General features: G+C 33.5%; 1 pseudogene; it reads left to right on the top strand.

The window, feature by feature from the left end:
• Positions 1–1,249: 1,249 nt before the first annotated feature.
• Positions 1,250–5,283, top strand: LOC121367134 (annotated as a pseudogene).
• The last annotated feature ends 2,050 nt before the right edge of the window (positions 5,284–7,333 follow it).

The following is a 7,333-nucleotide window of genomic DNA, read 5'->3' as shown; positions in this document are numbered from 1 at the left end:
AATAATTCAAATTTTAATGTGCAAGGTAAACCAGTTATTCTTCTTTATAATGAAATTTTAGGTGGTGTTTTACTAATTCGGATTGAACTGGTGGTATAGGCATATGTGGCAACCTACTTCAAAGATGAAATTTTATTCCTAAAACACTTAGTGCCTGGATGGGTTTTTGCATGGCTCATGTCTGGACGTGTGATAACCTAATGGATCACCAATTCTATAGTACTTTTCATTAAAACGTCATGGCTGGATGGTGACTCATACCTGCTTTGGCAAAGTTCTTCAAGGAATGGTAAGATATATGTCTAATAATGATATTAGTTTTTTTTCTTGTGTGAGTTAGACTAGGATGTTGTTCATAAATGTGAACACGTACCAACTAATGAACAGAGATAAACCACTTACATCAGTAACCAAATCTATGACTCTGGGTAGCCTTCCTCTTAGGAAGAACCTTTCTGGTCAATACATCAGAATGCAACTGGCAGATGAGACTAAGTAACTTTGCTGGGGTAGTTACTGACTTGGAGATGATGATGAAGAGAGGACACAGAATGATGATAATTATATGGGCTAAGTGTGACGATAACATAATTATATTGACGTATCATAAATGATATTAAAATAAACAAAACATTACAAAAACAGTTATACTTTGAGAATTCAAACCTATGTGCTATAGTCAACCCAACTTCTTGTGTACTCCACCACGTACTGACAGTTGGGACAAGTGTGAAGTGACATCTTTTAGCTCATTTATAAGAAGTGGAATCCAACAGCAAAGCCAGAAACCACAGTAGAAAATGATGCCTACAGCAAGCCAAGTCAACAGACCAGCAAGCGTAACGAGATTTGTCATAACATCTTTGTGACAGTTTAGGAACAACGTAGCTGAAGGGTGTCGTTCCAAAATTAACACGTTGGTTTAACACATTTTGTGTTTGTGGTAAACCAGCAGGAGGATAGGGTTGAACCTTGTAAGGTGGAGGAGCACCTTGCGCCTGGGGGAGGAGGGTAGTCTACGGCGGAGGAGGAGGAGTGTCCATAACCATAACCTGTGGGGGGTGCCTGATGGCTGAGGATCATTCTTCACAAGTGTTGTTGTTCCATCAAAGCATACGTTCAACTTAAAAAGTACAGAGGAAAATGACACTGCGCATGCTTAAAATTAATCACATGATTTTACCCACGTGTTACTGGTTGGGACCCCACGCCCCTTGCAACAATGGCAGGTAACTCTCTTTTCGTTTAGGAATATTCTTAGTGTTTCCTATGGTTTATGTGAACAGTGCAAAGAAGGGGCCAAAAGTGACTGATGTGGTGAGATATGTCCATCATTTGGTCAAATACTGATTAAATGAATTGTTTAGGTCTATTTTAATGTATCTATTGGAGAAGATTATAAAAGGGGTATAATTGAAATTGGCTTGTTTGGCAAAACTGTCCCAACACGGCCCAAAATTTTGTTGCACTGGCTACACATGAAGTAAGCCAATAGCAAACTATAGACTTGGGAAATGTAATTGTATCTTTGAAATGTTTTTTATATTAGGTACAGCTTCTTATGGCAAATGTGAAGATTCATGTTATAAGTACATACGTTTATGCTATGTTCCCCTTTTCATTGTTAGCCTAGTTTCTGTTGATTGGAAATTTTCAAAAAGCAAACACCCTTTATAACCATGACTAGTGTGTACCAGAAGTTGCTATGATTTGTTTCACCAAGTTGTATATTGTAAAGACCGAAATGTGTGGACTCTAAATTATTAATTATAATACAGTGGGAATTTTTTAGGATATTTATGTTTCAAATGTTTACTTTTATCAAGGAGCATTATGGATCCTTAATTAGAACAAAGAACAAAACAATGCTCATAAATTTACTTGAAGATACTTTGTGTATTTTCGCACTGTACGTACTTATTACTTTTCTGTTGTATATTGTATGATATATTCTATGTGTGTTTTTTATTTTGCCATTTAGAAAGGATTTGGTTATAAAGGAAAGTAAATTCCATCGAGTTATTAAGCAATTTATGACATCCATAGGTGGTGATTTTTACTAATGGGAGATGGCACTGGAGGAATTAGGTATCTTATGTTAATTGATGAGTTCTCATGTAGATGATATAGTCTAGGTAAAAGTATTTATGGTAACAAATTCCTGACGAGAACCTTCAAATAAAACACTTTGGTCCTGGATGGGTAGTATGGCTAATTCTGGTAAAGACACCAATGGTCTCAGTTCTTTATTACCACTGTAAAAACCACCTGGTTGGATGGCCGTCATGTTGTCTTTGGCAAAGTTTTGAAAGGAATGGTCGTCCATTACCTATATGACTTATAGTAATAAAATACTAAGTAAGGATGCATAGCTAAGAATTACTGAAACTGTTTGAAAACATTTTACAAGTAATTAACATAGAATGACTCCTTACAACAATTTCCATACAAGCAAAACAATGAGCCTTGTGTATGAAAAAAATTAATTACTGATCATGTTGAATTATAATTACCTTTAAAGTATGATAGTGCATAAAATTAATTTGTTGAAAGCTTACCCTTTACAAGTCACAATGCTAATTGCATTACTTGGCTAACACAATACACACACAACACATGAACAGTTTTATACTCTGTCCCGAGTTGAGAAGAGCCACTCAGACATGTGAATACTTTGCTTTTTTTACGTGCTATTGACATGGGACTTGCACCAATCGATTCGGCTTGCAAACGCGCATTTTATATATAAAATTTGGCTCTCTAGCACTATGAGAAAGTAGCAAACTAGAAAACTCCATACATTTTCAATGGCATACCTTTGACATACTTTAAATTACACACCTTCGAGGATTTACTAAATAACAATTTTCCCGCCTTGAGAAGTCAGTCATATGTCACGTGAAAATTCTAAATTAAGTTCTAATTATATGAACAGATGTTCTATTATAACAATTATTTTTTTTTGGGGGGGGGGGGGGGGGGTTATTATTAGAATAATAACCAGGTATTGTCTTTTGCGCGATTTAAGGGCAGCTATAAGCCACCAAGGTTTCTGTAAAAAACCTTTTAACAAAGAAGAGAGACGGATAATGGCTGATAGAGGTAGTAGATTTCCATCTGATGGCTTCACGATCAAAATCATCAACTAACAGGCATTGTTTCAGAGATCTTGAGTCTGTTTATACCTGTGGAGTTCTTTTGATAGTCCCAGAGACCCTCAGGACCAACTTCTTTTGTAGGTGATCTCAGTCTTTCTCTTAGTGCATCTTCATGAACACACAGAGAAAATGGGTGGTGTGTTTGAACATGATAGCACGAACAAACAATGCTATAACTTAAAATGTAGCTTCAGCCGCTAATTGCATATAATAGGAGAGGAAATACCTCACCTTACATTCTATGCTAAAACACCTTTTTTTAATGAAGGGCTCTTCTCACTCGGACATACTATAGTTCATATTCACATCCACTTCAACTTGTAAATTTTAAATAATATCACAATAGTTTTCTAAAATTGCCAAATTAAGACATATTGCCTACTTAATATATGTTATCCATACTTGCATTAGATTAATAGCAATAACCATTTCTTGGGCATATTTTAGATTGTAAATTGTCGCATACATTGCAATTTAGTTTAGTAAATTTGTCATCAACATAGAAAGTATAATAATCAGTCCTGTTATTGACTAGAGCATAATTTTGATGACAGTGGTATTATCAGAAAATGATCCTTCCTTAAACTGTTTACTTACAGAATGTTTGGTGTTTTAAATCAAATAATATATTTCTTGGTAGTCAATGGTTGTGCATTGTCATTCACATATGACATTAAAATGAGTCAAACACATAACCATGTATGCCACTGTACATACCATGTATGCACATGTACATACAGCTTCAAACTATATGGTATTTGATGGTTGACTTCCATTTCATCTATACCCACTTTTGTGTTAGTTCATCTACTATAGTACTATTTTGTGCCTTCCATAATGAAAGCACTGATAAGTTAACAATATTGATATAGCAAGTAGGTAACGGTCACTGCCCAAAGAAACTGCTTATTTATTTTCTACTTGCTATAGTTGCTTAAATCTTGACTTTTTGGTGGTGCTGGAGTAGCAATAGTAAATTCTTACCTCATAATGGTACCACAATTGTCTTCACAAAGAAAGCAGGTTGAGGTAAAGTTGTCACATCTTTCGAACACAAATTTTTATTGAAATTGTCACATTTGTTTTGACTAAATGTTTAATTCACTATCCATACTACTTAGATGAATGATTGAGTAAGCAGTTTGGGCTAAATTTTTTTGATTAGTATTGCTTTCAAAGTAAATAGCATTATAGAAGAAACTTTTTTCATCTGGCACAAAGTTGGCCTAGCCCCAAAAACCTACTATTTTGAATTACATCTGTTTAAATTCCTGTCTCAGAATCGCATACATATACCCACACAAACACAGACAGACAACCAAACTATTGCTAACATTGCTTACACATATTGTGCAATGAAGTTTAATTTTGCTTATGGTTTAGAGTTTTAGATTTGATAAAGTTTTAGAACATGCTTGAATTATGCTGAAGTATCTCCAGAATTCAATAAATGAAATTACAGTAAAAAACAAAGATAGACCAAGGAGAGTTATCACACATACTTAACATGTTAATTGAAACTATCTTAGGCTCAACAGTCAGACAAGAGTATGTTTGGAAAATATTGTCCCGAGATCATCTTTGATGGTGATTTTTAAGAACTAGAACACTGCTCAAAGCCATTGATCAGCCATATCAAAATCATAGTGCTTGTGGTATGTATAAGTAAATTTATGGTTGCTGTGTGTATTGTCCAATCACAGTTTACGTGTATTTGTTGACTTTGAAAATTCACATATGTACATATAATATAAAATAGAATAAAACAAAGCAAAGCCAAAACATGTAATGTCCGTACATACCCGATTTAGTCTCCAAAACAATGTTAAAGATCCCCGGCATACTTTGTATGTGAGGTGGAAGACATATCAAGTCAAAAATAACTGCTAACTAGATTATTTTGTAACTCTGCCTAATACATAAATAGGAGGGAGGCGAGTATGTTCCTTTATGTGTGTGCTTTTTATTTGATTTACACTCTGTTTATTATATTGTATTTATTATCTAGGACATTGTTACAAAATTGAAAATACAGAGACTGGCGCCAATGATCGACCTGTAAAAGACATTGTCATTGTTGATTTGGTAAATTGGATATGAGACCTTTTAATATTGACAAAGACTGGTAACTGACTCCTTTGTTTTCGTGAGACATGCAGACTTTAGGCTCTCAGCTTTCAATTCTTGCTTTTTTGATTTATAGTTTTCTTATCTCTGTAAGCCATGTTGTAGATTCTCCATGGAATAAAAGATTAAAATTGTTTAGCAGAACAAATCCAGGCTTATTCCAGTAGCTTGTCAATTTTCTAGATCAGTAGGTGTACAATGAAACATATTGGGTGATTTGCACTACTGTGGCAAAGGACAAGTCTCGGTGTATAAAACATGATAATGGATGTTTACATAATCAAAGCAACTAGGTACATTAGACTGGTACCTGGGACTGTTCAGTTGGTATGTATTGCAAGCAATGTAAGTCTGTTTAAGTTATAGCAAATGACTACTTGATTGCTTAATTCAGAACTCGTACATATATTCTTTCATGAGAAGCTCACTAGTGTAGATCAGAACGAAAAGAGTTTCAAATAATAGAATACAATTTATCTTTTTTCCCTCAAAAATTAGAGTCTGGTTTTTATAACTTTTTGAATGTTAATATTTTGCTAAGCTTATAGGCTTATCTGCCATTCCAGTTACTCTAAGGAAGGCCCACACTAAACCTTCTAAAGTATAGACAGTAGCCAGTCTGTTGAGATGTAGGGTTGTTTTAGAGCAACTGCTAGTCAAGCTACATTTTGCTGGCAGATGAGTAAAATTTTGTTAAATTTTTGCCAACTGAATATTTTTTACTACTTGCTCTAGAAAATAATGTATAAAAAAGACTCTGAATTATAAAAAAAAAAAAACTTTCAACATTGTAAAAAAATCTGATGAAAAAAAAAAAAAAAACAAAAAAAAAAAAAGTTATATCTGTAAAAAAAATCAAGTCTAAAATGAAAACAATGAATTGTATATAAAATGGTAAAAAATTATAAAAAAAAAAATTAATGGAACAAATAAAAAAAAGGAAAACCCCTGAATTATAACTTTTCATTGTGTTCCTGCCCTGATATCTTAGCATCTTGCCACAATGATGTGAGAATGGGCTTAGAACAACGGCGATTACCAATAAAGATCATTTACCTTTTTTGCAGATAGAAAATCGTTAACAAGTGACCAGTTATTTCTAATTTTTGAATTTTAGTTAGTTTAAGTAAACGATTTGTCCAACAATAGCAGTATTAATTAAAAAGACAGCGATCTTAATTATTAAACATAGTCGGAATCTAATGTTATAAGTTTACAACAATAAAATAATTCAAATATTCGTATGAAAATTTGTTACTGAAGTTTACTGGTTTTTGTTGAAGACTGGAAACTTGACCGGTTATGGTGCTACTTGCCTTTGATACTACTCTTACTTAGCGTTTAGTGTTGCATTAAGAAAATAAAGTATGGTGGCTATGTGTGTTGGCTGTCAATAGTCTCAGGTTTATATACCATCTCATGTGCCATCAAATTCTTTGGCATAGCATGTGTTATATGCTATTTAATTTCCTGTACAAACTACAACCATAATAAACACATTAAAACAATGAACATGTGTTGATGGTACATTGGCCTTAAACAATCTGTATGAGATTGTATGGCCTACCATCAAGTGTACAAAGAAAAAAAATTGTTTTTGTCCAATTACTTTACTCAAGTAACTTATTCTGGAAGATGATGTTATGTATACTTGGTCTCAACAGTAGTTGCCACACCATAAGTCCTCTTTTATTAACATGTTAGCATTTATTTTTAGTCATTTAAAGAATCATTGGCTCTCAATAAGGGATTTATGAGCAAGCGTTTCACTGTAAAGCGTAGATATTAGATGACCTATACCTTACAGAGGACTCGTGTGATGTATGGCTGTGTTTTTAAACATGTACTGATTTTTTGTTTCACATCATTAAATTCAGACAATATTCGAAGAGAAACAGAAATCAGTAAAAGAAAAGGCCCAAACAAAAAATGCGTAAAGGAATCAATACTAAAGGATAATATTATTATAATGGATTTTTATAATAGATAACATTTTGTTTTTCCAACGATAGATTAGGGTAATTAATAAACTTGTTGTGATATTTAAT

The sequence above is a fragment of the Gigantopelta aegis genome, unplaced genomic scaffold, assembly GCF_016097555.1.
Source record: "Gigantopelta aegis isolate Gae_Host unplaced genomic scaffold, Gae_host_genome ctg9394_pilon_pilon, whole genome shotgun sequence".
Classification (NCBI taxonomy): Eukaryota; Metazoa; Mollusca; class Gastropoda; order Neomphalida; family Peltospiridae; genus Gigantopelta; species Gigantopelta aegis.
Note: the sequence above shows the minus strand (reverse complement) of the source record. Positions and strands in the feature narration are given on the sequence as shown.